At 39.3% G+C, this 12,308-nt stretch overlaps 1 non-coding gene across 1 annotated transcript; it reads left to right on the plus strand.

Moving 5' to 3' along the window:
* The first annotated feature begins 6,649 nt into the window (after positions 1-6,649).
* On the plus strand, positions 6,650-6,756 carry LOC127133098 (small nucleolar RNA R71). Its single transcript, XR_007807092.1, has one exon. It is a non-coding gene; the product is annotated as a small nucleolar RNA R71 (small nucleolar RNA).
* The last annotated feature ends 5,552 nt before the right edge of the window (positions 6,757-12,308 follow it).

The raw sequence follows: 12,308 nt of genomic DNA on the forward strand, positions 1-12,308 counted from the left end.
CCGGTTTCCCTCCTCGAAGAATGAATCCATTAAACTCCATTTGAAAGCTCTTGAGAAGTTATGAAGAAGATGAAGTGGTTTGTGAAAAGGTTGGATTTTTACAAAATCCGACGGATGAAATCGAAAATGGAAATTGGAATAATGATTTGTGTGGTGTGGTGGTTAGAAAAGTATGAGCTTTTTGTGGGTTCAAGGATGTTTTTCCAAGGTGAAAAAATGGGTTTGGAAGGTTGTAAGTTGCAAAAATGGTGAAGAAAGGGGTTCTGCCCCGACCTTTTACAGACGCTGTGGCGGGCGCCACAACGCAAAATCTGGCTGGGCCGGATTTTGGTCCTTTGGCTTGGGCTTCTCTTGTCTTTTGGCTTTGAGGGGTCCGGATAGCATTTGTCTTGTGATTTTCCTAGTATCTTTGACTTGCATAATTTTATAAAGGTAAAAACAAAAAATAAAAATGAAACAAAAACAAAAACAAAAATTAAATATAAATAAATAAATAACTGAAAAATTAAAATGCAAATAAAATAAACATAAAACATATATAGATAAAAATAGAAATACTAATGTATAGATGTAGTCTATATAATATTCCAAATGCGATAATATAAGATGAGTTATGTAAATACGAGAAATATAAAAAAGAGATAAAATAAGATGAAATGGTGAGATCATATAGTGGGGATGTCATCTTCCTGAGAGGAACCACGGAGCATGGCTACTTCTTGCTTGAGCTCTGCGATCTCCTGATATAGATAGACGGCTTCAGTAGCATGGGTGAGATCAGACACTCCCATCTGTAAAGTGAGGTCAGCCACCTCCTGTCTAAGCGCTGCGATCTCTCTACGACACTCAACAATCTGAGTGCGGATGTCGGGTGTCTGCAATAAAAGATTATTAGAGAAAATAGTGATTCTGGGAGATGGTGGTGTAGGCGTGTATTCAGCAATGGGTGGTGATCTCGGTTCCTCGAAGGTCTCTCCCTGGCCCTCCAGAGCATAACTCCAATTCGCTGGATCATGCACACTGGTCATCATAGGATCTGGCAGTGTGAAATAGTGAATAGCCTCGCTGTCGACTAGCAGTCGGAACTGACATGGGTGGAAAGAGGCTCTCCTCATCAATCCTCTGGTCAAACAGAAATCGATGTCCATGGTAGTGTACCCACAGTAGGTCCGAAGATGTAACAGCTTTCGAGACAGACCTAAAGCGACAGCAATCTGCGTGATGATTCCGCCAACATGGATGACTCCTTCGGTTGATATGGAGATACCGCTGAGACTGTATAACAAGAAGTTCCCACATGTGACTGGGCGAGAATGGGATGCACAAAATAACAGGAAGATCTCCTCTTCACTCAGTAGTGTCTCTGCATCCGGCCTTCCCAGGAAGGAATGTGCTAATATCATCTGAAAGTATCTAAAGGCGGGGTTATGTATGACATGAGACAGCTGCATAGATGGATCTTGGCTTCTGCCACCCGATATATCACTCCAAAACTTCTCAACCTCCTTACCCAGGAAATATCCCATAGGTGTCTCCGGGATAGCATCAGGAGTGGTCTGGAAACCCAATAAGTCGCCGAACTCTTTCTGGTTGAAGGAGTACTCAACCCTGAAAAGCCTGAAAGCAACATACCCATCTGGTCCAGAATATGGGTCATAGTCGAATGAACTCAGGAACTCCAAAGTCAGGTTCCTATATGTGTTACTCAAGTCATCAACAAACTCATCCCAGTGAAGCTGATGGCTAAGGAATCGGATACTCGGCTCGACACCCAGTGCCTCCATACACTGCTGATCAGGATAACGTGTGAGTGCCATAGGACGCTGATACAAAGCAATGTAGCGCTCCCTCTGAGCATTATCTCTATAGGCCACGTGCATGTCATCGAAATCCTGCATCCTGTAAAAGTTAAGAAAGTGATCCTGAAAATACAAACCATTCAAATCTTAGTCTCAATGCAAAATATGATAAAATAAAATAAAAATAAATAAATGCGAAAAAGTAAAATGAAAGAAAAACCATGGGTTGCCTCCCACGCAGCGCTTGTTTAACGTCATTAGCTTGACGATTAGAATTTATACACCTGTAGTAGTAGGAATCGGTGGATCAATCAAGGTGTGGCTCGAGTAGTATGCTGGAATGTCTCCTTCTTCGTAGAGCTTCAGTCTTTGTCCATTTACAATGAATGGACTACAGGTTTCGTTCTTGATTTCTACGGCTCCGGATCTCAGAATCTTGGATACTTCGAAAGGACCAGTCCATATTGAACGTAACTTTCCAGGGAAGAGTTGTAACCTAGAGTTAAAAAGGAGAACATGATCGCCTATATTGAAATTTTTCTTTACTATTCTTTTATCGTGATAGGCTTTTGTCCTCTCTTTATATATTTTTGCATTCTCGTAGGCAGATTGCCTAAGTTCTTCTAATTTATTAATGTCTAGGGTACGCTTTTCTCCAGCGGCTAGGTAGTCTAAATTCAAAGTTTTAATAGCCAAATAGGCCTTATGCTCTAATTCGAAAGGTAAGTGACAGGATTTTCCATAAACTAGTTGATAAGGAGTAGTTCCTATAGGGGTTTTGAAAGCGGTTCTATAGGTCCATAATGCTTCTTGAAGCTTCTGAGACCAGTCTCTCCTAGAAATAGAAACAGTTTTCTCTAGGATTTGTTTTATCTCCCTATTAGATACTTCTACTTGGCCACTAGTCTGTGGGTGGTATGGTGTTGCTACTCTATGCCTAACTCCATATTTTCTTAAAAGTTTGTCAAATATTCTCGATATAAAGTGTGATCCTCCATCGCTTATGACTAAACGTGGTGTTCCAAATCTAGGGAATATATAGTTTTTAAATAGTTTGATTACTACCCTAGTGTCGTTTGTGGGTGCAGCTATAGCTTCAATCCACTTAGACACATAGTCTACAGCTACTAAGATATACCTGTTTCCTAAGGATGGTGGAAAAGGTCCCATGAATTCTATACCCCATACGTCAAAGAGTTCTACTTCCTGAATGTTTCTTAGAGGCATTTCATCACGCCTTGAAATGTTTCCAGTGCGTTGGCATCTATCACACTTGACAATGCAAGCATAGACATCACGCCACATGGTGGGCCAGAATAGGCCAGTTTGAAGAATCTTGGCGTATGTCTTAGAGGTGCTCGCATGTCCACCATAAGGTGCTGAATGACAATGCTCGATAATATTATTTACCTCTTCTTCTGGAACGCAACGGCAAAAAATGCCATCTTTACCCCTTTTGAAAAGGAGCGGTTCTGGTTTTAGATGTTCTAACCTAGAAAGGTGATCGGCTACTACATTTTCAGTGCCTTTTTTTATCTCTTATGTCTAAATCAAACTCTTGTAGTAATAGAATCCATCGGAGTAACCTGGGCTTGGCATCTTTTTTACTTAATAGGTAACGAATGGCAGCATGATCGGTGTAAACTATAATTTTTGCTCCTACTAGATAAGATCTAAATTTGTCTATATCGAAGACTACATCGAGTAATTCTTTTTCGGTTGTTGCGTAGTTAAGTTGGGCAGCATCTAGGGTTCTACTGGCATAATAAATGGCATGTAATTTTTTATCTTTCCTTTGTCCTAGAACGGCTCCAACTGCATAATCACTAGCATCGCACATTATCTCGAAAGGTTCCGACCAATTAGGTGGTTTCATAATGGGTGCTGAGATCAATGCTTGCTTTAAAAGATTAAATGCGTCATTACATTTTTCATCGAAAATGAATTCAGCATCTTTCATTAAAAGTCCAGTTAAAGGTTTAGTTATTTTGGGGAAGTCTTTAATGAAACGCCGGTAGAATCCAGCGTGTCCAAGAAAGCTTCGGACTTCTCTGATGGTTTTTGGGGGTTTTAGGTTTTCTATAACTTCTATTTTAGCTTTATCTACCTCTATACCTTTTTCAGAAACTATATGTCCTAAGACTATTCCTTCGGTTACCATGAAATGACATTTTTCCCAGTTTAGCACGAGGTTCACCTCCACGCATCTCTCCAGGATTTTCTCAAGGTTTGCAAGACAATTGTGGAAATCAAATCCGCAAACCGAGAAATCATCCATAAACACTTCCATGATACCATCTAGGTAATCTGCAAAGATTGACATCATGCAGCGTTGAAAAGTGGCTGGGGCATTACAGAGGCCGAACGACATTCGTCTGTAGGCAAAAGTTCCATAAGGGCATGTAAAGGTAGTTTTTTCTTGATCTTCGGGGTGGATAGGTATTTGGAAGAATCCAGAGTATCCATCTAGATAGTAGAAGTAAGAGTGTCTGGCTAGACGCTCCAACATCTGGTCTATAAATGGTAAAGGGAAATGATCCTTCCTAGTTACTTTATTTAATTTTCTATAATCTATACACATCCGCCATCCTCCTTCTAAACGTTTTGCTACATGTTCGCCTTTATCGTTTTGCACGACTGTGATGCCTCCCTTTTTAGGTACTACATGCACATGGCTAACCCACTTACTATCCGAGATCTGGTAGATGATACCTGCCTCAAGTAACTTAAGAACTTCCTTTTTAACAACATCACTCATTATAGGGTTTATTCTTCTCTGATGTTCCCTAGAGGGTTTTGAATCTTCTTCGAGCGAAATTCGATGCATGCATACGGATGGGCTTATACCTTTCAGGTCAGAGATATTATATCCTAAGGCTGAGGGAGATCTTCGTAAAACGTCTAAAAGTTGGTTCGTTTCCTCTTGGCTCAAGGTAGCACTAACTATAACTGGACGGTTCATCTTTTCATCGAGGAACTCGTATCTCAGGTTCTTAGGTAGTTCCTTAAGTTCTAAGGTTGGTTTCTTAGGGCATGGCATAGGATCTGGGGTAAGGGATAAACATTCGTAAAGGTTATCATCGATGTAGGGTTTCTTAAAGTCATCATCTTCCCTTATGAGAGTTGATGGTAACTTAATTGTTTTTATAATTTCTTTTTGTTCTAATTCTCTAACACATTCATCAATGATATATAAGGCATAACACGAATCTCCCATCACAGGTGCCATAAGAAATTTCGAAAGTATAAATTCTATTTTCTCGTCACCTACCTCAAATGTCAACTTTCCTTTCTTGACATCTATTATGGCTCCTGCAGTCGATAAGAATGGTCTACCTAGAAGGATTGGTATATCATTGTCCTCTTTGATGTCCATGACAACAAAATCAGTAGGGATAAACAACTGACCTATCCTAACAGGAACATCTTCTAAAATGCCTATCGGATACTTAACAGATCTATCGGCTAACTGAAGTGACATCTTAGTGGGCTGTAATTCTCCTAAGTTTAACCTCTCACAAACTGCTAAAGGCATTAGGCTCACACTAGCTCCTAAGTCTAGAAAAGCTTTTTCGATGACATGATTACCCAAAAGGCAAGGAATTGAGAAATTTCCAGGATCTTTATCTTTCTTTGCTAATTTGTCCTCGGAAATAGCATTACATTCCAAAGGCTTCGGATCGTCAAGTCTACGTTTGTTGGTAAGGATGTCTTTGAGAAATTTTGCATAAGAAGGTATTTGGGTGATGGCTTCTGTGAAAGGGATTTCTACATGAAGTTTTTCTATAACTTTAATAAATTTTTGATAGTGTTTATTGATCTGGGTTTGTTTGAGTCTTTACGGATATGGTATAGGTGGTTTATACGGCGGGGGTGGTACGTAAGTTTTGTCTTTAGGTTCTTCTCCTTTTTCTCGACCTTCCTGGTTTTCAGATTCTTCTGGTTCCTTTACTTCGTCCGTGGGTTTGGTACATTCCTTAGAAGTTTTGGGTTCACTCAATCTAGGGTTTGGTGGCTCATCATAAGAGTTCCCACTTCGTAGGGTAATGGCATTGGCTTGTCCTCTCGGATTTTGTTGAGGTTGTCCAGGGAATTATCCTCCAGGTGTAGTCTGAGGGGCTTGGTTTAAAGCTACCTGAGAGATCTGGGTTTCAAGCATCTTGGTATGAGTAACTATTTGGTCAACCTTGGTTCCTAATTGGGTAATCAATTCGTTAACATGAATGTTTTGGTTCATGAACTCCTTGTTTTGTTGGGTTTGAGCGGTGATAAAATTTTCCATAATTTTCTCAAGGCTCGGCTTTGGTGGCACAGGTTGCATAGGTTGATTTGATCTAGGGGCCTGATAACTAGGTCTCGGAGGTGCATTATTTTGGATAGGGTTATTGTTTTTATAGGAGAAGTTCGGGTGATTCCTCCATCCAGGGTTATAAGTATTCGAGTATGGGTTCCCTTGGGTGTAGTTCACTTGCTCAGAGTGGGTTTCGTTTAATAGATTGCATTCTGCAGATTGGTGTCCTTTGGTTCTACATATCTCACAATCCGACGAAACTGCGGCTACAGTGTTCGGGTTTATGCACATATGCTCGACTTTAAGGGCTAATGCGTCCATTTTAGCTTGCATCATGTCTATAGAGCTTAGTTCATGCACTCCTCCTTGGGCTTCCTTCTTCTCAACTGTCGCTCGTTCGACTCCCCATGATTGATGGTTTTGAGCCATATCTTCGATGAGGGTACTAGCTTCAGGATAAGGTTTGTTCATCAGAGCACCGCCCGCGGCAACGTCAATGGTCATCTTTGTGTTGTAATGAAGTCCATTATAGAAGGTTTGAATGATTAACTAATTTTCTAAACCATGATGTGGGCATGCTCGTAACAACTCTTTATATCTCTCCCAAGCTTCGAACAACGATTCTCCTTGGTTTTGAGTAAATCTAGTTATATGGTTTCGAAGAACGGCGGTCTTACTCGGGGGAAAATATCTAGCAAGAAATACTCTTCTAAGGTTATCCCAAGTCGTAATGGAATTGGGTGAAAGGGAATCTAACCATTATAGGGCTTTATCTCTGAGGGAAAAAGGAAATAATCTTAAACGTATTGCCTCAGGAGAAGCTCCATTGGTTTTAAAAGTGTCTGCTAATTGAAGAAATATTTTTAAATGTTGGTTTGGATTCTCAGTAGTGTGACCTGCGAATTGTCTCTGTTGCACTAGTTGCAACAGGGATGGTTTAAGTTCAAAATTATTAGCTGGGATGGTTGGGTTTACTATACTAGAACTAGGTTCTTCATTAGATGGTTGAGCGAAGTCCTTAAGAGGTCTTTGGTTTTGATCTTCGGCCATAGCTCTCTTAATTCTATGAAAGAATAAACGTGCGCGAGCGTAACATTCAGGTTCCGCCAGAGGGTATACTAAGCTTAAACTTCCGGTGCTGCGAGTTCTTCGCATTGACCGGCGAGAAATAACCTAAGTCTAAACGATATAACAACAGGGAAATGAAATTTGACGAAATTGGTCCCCGGCAACGGCGCCAAAAACTTGATGCGGTGTTTCGCAAGTATACGAACGCGTCAGAGTAATATAAAAGATTGTCGAATCCACAGAGACCAAGTGTCAATCTATCGTTATCTATTGTTATGGTGTTTATCAAAGGCAATCAAAATAGGTGTTTTTTAGAGTGTGCAATGAAAAGTAAAGTATTGAAATAAATTTAATTAATAAAGACAGGGTCGAATGTAATTCACGTAATCGATTGATAATCCAAGTACTTGCTAGTAGAGCTACTTATGGGCAGTGTTTCCTACTTTGAAAAGAACTAATTTAACAGGAACTGTCGCTTTCGCGTATTCAGAACCGAGTTGTACTCCCTAATCAAACCCTCTTATTGTCACTTATAAAAAGGCGTGCATTGCGTTAGAGTAGTAAACCTATTTTTAAGAAATGTAGTATCTTGACTAAGTTGAAAAGTATTATAACCTGGATTTCTTAACCAAAAGAGGTTCTCACGAACCAAACTCTAAACTTATAAACGCGTCCGAAAATAGTTTTAAAATCTCTTTTCTTCTTAATGTTAAAATCTCCTAATGAACTAAACAAAGCGCTTTCGCTGTTTTTGAAATAGTTAAAAACAATTAAGTTTAAATAGACGTTGGACGGCTTTCGATCTTACCCAACGGAATTGAAGTGCGGGAAAACTTAAGTTGAAAGTTAAAATAGCCCTTAAGTGTTTCTACAAACAATTGTACGGATTACTGGTTCAATTATGATCCTTACATTCTAACCTTATAAACTTAGCTAGAAATGGCAAAGTAAAAGTGCATTAAAGTAAATAAAAGTAGTGCGAGTGCGAGAAATAAATAAAAGTAGTGCGAGTGCGAGAAATAAATAAAAGTAGTGCGAGTGCGGAAAATAAATAATTTAAAGCGAGTGCGAGGAAATAAATAATTTAAAGCGAGTGCGAGGAAATAAATAAAGTAAAGCGAGTGCGAGGAAATAAATAAAGTAAAGCGAGTGAGAGAAATAAATAATTTAAAGCGAGTGCGAGAAATAAATAAAGTAAAGCGAGTGCAGGAAAATAAATAAAGTAAAGCGAATGCAGGAAAATAAATAAGATAAAGACAAGTAATAAAAACCTGCTCCAATCGGAGGGTTGAATAAATTGCAAAGCGGAAATGAAAATGGCAGCAGGATTAACTTCCTTCCAAAGTGCTCCAAACTCGATTACAGACTCTATCACAGACTCGATTACACAATTGTGGTAACACTCCAATGCGAAGCGATTACCACTTTGTAAAACTGAATATATGCCTAAGTGAAACAAAGTTGCTCTGAGTTTGCCTCTGCTCTAAGTTTGGATGATTATAAAAGTGAATTCGAGTTTCTATTTATAAGCAAGTAAAAAGATGGAAATGACTTGGATGCCCTTCAACTTGAAAATGGGAGGGAAACTATTTTCCTCTTGTGGCGCCCGCCACAAGGCCATGGCGCCCGCCACAAGGCCAAAATGAGGCGCCTTAGTGGAGATAGTGGGGAACGTGGGAGTTAAGGGAAGTTGAGCTTGGACACGCCATGGGGTAGGCCACAAGAACAAAATGCTGAATTTTAGGGTTTTTGGCTCTTTTTCGCTCCTTTTCTCGATCGGGGCTCCGATTAAAGTAAAAACCTGAAAACAAAGAAAAACATAGCAATAACACAACAAAATGATAATAAAACAACTAGAATGCATGTGAAATCGGAGTCGAAAATACGGTAAATTTCAGTGTTATCACAAATCTCCTTTTTCATATCATTACACACACGCACAAACACAAGGTTTTAACAATGCTAGAAAATCCAAAGTTTCCAGAAACTCTGGGAGAACTAATCATAAAAGACCCAAAAGATTTTGGGTACCAAAAGATAAAATAGTATAAGTTGCAAATATCCTGTGCAGTAGAGTTAAAACACCAATCATGGTACCTGGACTATGGATGCTCGCGACATATGACAAGAAGAAAGTATATGTTCCAAATCCTGGAAATTAAAGATGCTAGCTTTGTAGGATTTGGAGGAAATCAGAAAGGAAGAATCAGAGGTTCCGGAATGGTTGGTAATAGATCTCTTCCCTCTATTTCTGGTGTTCTTTACGTAGAAGGATTAATGCATAACCTGTTATCCATAAGTTAATTAAGTGATAACGGTTATGATATAATCTTCAATCAAAAAACGTGCAAGGCTATTAATCGGAAAAACGACAAAATTCTTTTCACTGGTATGAGGAAGAACAACATTTACAAAATTAAACTTTCAGATTTAAAAGATCAAAATGTAAAATGTTTAATGTCTGTAAACAAAGAGCAATGGGTATGGAACAGACGCTTGGGCCACATTAGCATGAGGAGGATTTCTCAACTAAATAAACTTGAGATAGTCAGAGGCCTACCTAAACTGAAGTTTTCTTCAGATGCTCTCTGTGAAGCATGTAGGAGAATTGCCATCCAAGGCGCAGCGGAATTTAAAATTTTCTCCATTTAGTGATCCTTACGAATGGGCATGATCAGTGATAGAATCGTTACCTCTTGTGGCGATCCAAACCTTTGGTGCAGATCTCTTGTAACGACCAAAACCTTGGATACAAATCCACGAAGCGATCACGAACGTTGAATGATGACAACGTCTCTACTCAGTCCACACGAACGGATTCCTTCAATCGCAATGCTAGCTGTTATGAATGAAGACTTTGAGTGAGAGAAAGAGAGATACGAAATTCCAACTCTTCAGTTGTGTTGTATTCCCATACAATGCTTCTGCACAAGAGTTCTATTTATAGAACCACTTGTGTGGGCTTCAAGCCAAAAAGCCCACTTAAGTGTATTTTGGCCCATATCTCATAATATGCCAAAATCACTTAAGTATTTGGTACCTTACCATACTTCATATTCTACTTAAGTACACCGTACCTTACGATGTTCCTTAGTTACTCTATCTCTCATCAATCCGTCCTTTGTGTGTGACCCTGTAGGTTTTCGCGACGTTGGCAATTATATTAAATCACGCATTTAACATAATAAATAGTGAGCGGTATCTAGCAACACATCACTGCTACCCAAGTCACGAAAATGTCATGTGATCTGACAAAACCTCCTGTGATAATAATTATGTGTATAATTACCCCTTTTCCCTTATGTCTATATTGAACACAAGGTATAGACCGTGTCATCCTTGTCCAGTTCAATATTGGGTCCATAGACATTTATCCTATTACGCAGGATGGGCAAATTCCATCTAGGACACTCATGTCCCTCAGCATGCTTCGTGGAATACCCATCAACTGTCTTTATGGTTATCTAGTTACGGACAACGTTGGATCAGCAACAAAGCACTCGACTCTACATCTAGGGTCCATAGTGGTTTCAGGTCGAAGAGTGGTATACACTATTATCACCATGAGAATAACTTATGACACTTTGCATAACTTTCTATATAGTATTCTCATAGCGGGTCAATCCGGTATAAATATTACTCTTAATATTCATACCTATGTTTAAGACTTGATAACTCTTTATCCATGATCCATGAGATGTGATCATCAGTCTACAAACATAATAGTCCCAATGCTTTAATGTTATCCCACTTCACAATAAAGCTCGACTACGGATACTTTAAGAATAGTGTCCTAATGTTTAAAGTGGTCTCATGATCAAGTCACACTTGATGCATTAAACGGACTAGCTATTCTAGGGACTTTATTAAACAACCGTAATAAAGAAAAAGCCTTTTATTATTAATAAATAATTCGATACAAGTACCAAAAGTATTGGCCTCTAGGGCTTACACCAACAATCTCCCACTAGAACTAGAGCCAATCAGACATACCCCTTATGCCCATTGATCTAGTATGGCCATCATGCTTCTGCTGCGCAAGAGGCTTTGTCAGTGGGTCAGCAATATTGTCAAGTGTAGGTACTCTACATATTTTCACATCTCCTCTATCTATTATCTCTCGAATGAGATGATAACGCCTAAGTATGTGTTTGGATCGTTGGTGAGATCTAGGTTCCTTAGCTTGTGCGATAGCACCATTGTTATCATAATAGAGACCAATGGGATCCACAATGCCAGGAATTATGCCAAGTTCACTAAGGAACTTTTGATCCAAACAACTTCCTTTGCTGCACTTGAGGCAGCAATATACTCGGCCTCGGTTGTAGAATCAGGAACTGTATCTTGCTTTGAACTTTTTTAGCTCACAGTGCCACCATTTAAGCAAAACACATAACTATTGGAACCATTCATATTAAAGCGTCTCAGCACTTTGTCTATGTACTCTGACTTAGGCCAAGCATTTTGTGATCTATCTCTATAGATTCTGATTCCTAATTTATAGGCTGCTTCACCTAGGTCCTTCATAGAAAAGCATCTCCCCAACCAAGACTTTACTTGTTGTAGGGTAGGGATATCGTTTCCAATGAGTAATATGTCATCTACATATAATACCAGGAACACGATCATGCTCCCACTAACCTTCTTGTAGACACAAGGCTCATCTTCGTTTTTGATGAATCCATGAGTAATACATCACCTTGATCAGATATCCATATATCTCAGGTAGGTGACGTATCCTGCCTGACCTACGCTGGTCTTGTTCTACTTGAGCAGGTTGCTCTTACACAACTATTTGTGTTTCCTGCTCTTATTCATCCATAGGTGTATCAATGCCTTATGATTCTTGAATTTCTTCAAGCTCTACTTTCCTCCCACTGATTTCTTTGGAAATAAAATCCTTTTCTAGGAAAACTCAAGTTCGAGCGACAAACACTTTGCCCTCTGAAGGATTGTAGAAGTAGTACCCTCTTGTTTCTTTAGGATACCCCACAAATAAGCATTTGTCAGATTTGGGCTCAAGCTTAGTTGAAATTTTTTTCATTTCACATAAACTTTGCAACCCCAAATCTTCATGTAAGACATATGTGGTTTCTTACCACTCCATATCTCATATGATGTCTTCTCAACCTTTTTGGATAGAACACGGT

Source organism: Lathyrus oleraceus, chromosome 3 (assembly GCF_024323335.1).
Source record: "Lathyrus oleraceus cultivar Zhongwan6 chromosome 3, CAAS_Psat_ZW6_1.0, whole genome shotgun sequence".
Lineage (NCBI taxonomy): Eukaryota > Viridiplantae > Streptophyta > Magnoliopsida > Fabales > Fabaceae > Lathyrus > Lathyrus oleraceus.